Here is a 523-nt window from a genome sequence, read left to right on the forward strand (position 1 = left end):
CTGCTGCTGCTGCTTGGTTCGCAAGCTGTGCTGCTGTCTTTGTGATCGTTGTTTTTGCTGCTGCTGCTGCTGCTGCTGCTGTTGTTGCTGTTGCTGCTGCCGCTGCTGTTGCTGCTGCTGCTGCTGCTGAAACTTGCTACTGCTGCTCCGTTTGCTGCTGCTGCTGTGTGCAACGCAGCAAAACGAACATTTGCTGCTGCTGCTGCTGCTGCTGCTGCTGCAGCAGCAGCAGCAGCAGCAGGCATTGTCGGTTGCTGCGGTAGCAGCCATTGTCTGTGTAGCTGCTGTCTACAGCAGCAGCAGCTGCTGCTGCTGCTTCTGCTGCTGCTGCTGCTGGTGCATGCAGCCCTAGCATTCGCAGCGGCAGCAGCAGCAGCAGCAGCAGCTGGAGCTGCTGCTGCCGTTGCTGCTGCTGCTGCTGCTGCTGCTGCTGACGATGGGAACCATGCACGAGCTGCTGCTGCTGCTGCTGCTGCAGCAGCAGCAGCAACAGGCCTCGAAAATATATGCAGCTCGTTTCCTC

Source organism: Eimeria mitis, genomic scaffold, assembly GCF_000499745.2.
Source record: "Eimeria mitis Houghton genomic scaffold, Emh_scaff3328, whole genome shotgun sequence".
Lineage (NCBI taxonomy): Eukaryota > Apicomplexa > Conoidasida > Eucoccidiorida > Eimeriidae > Eimeria > Eimeria mitis.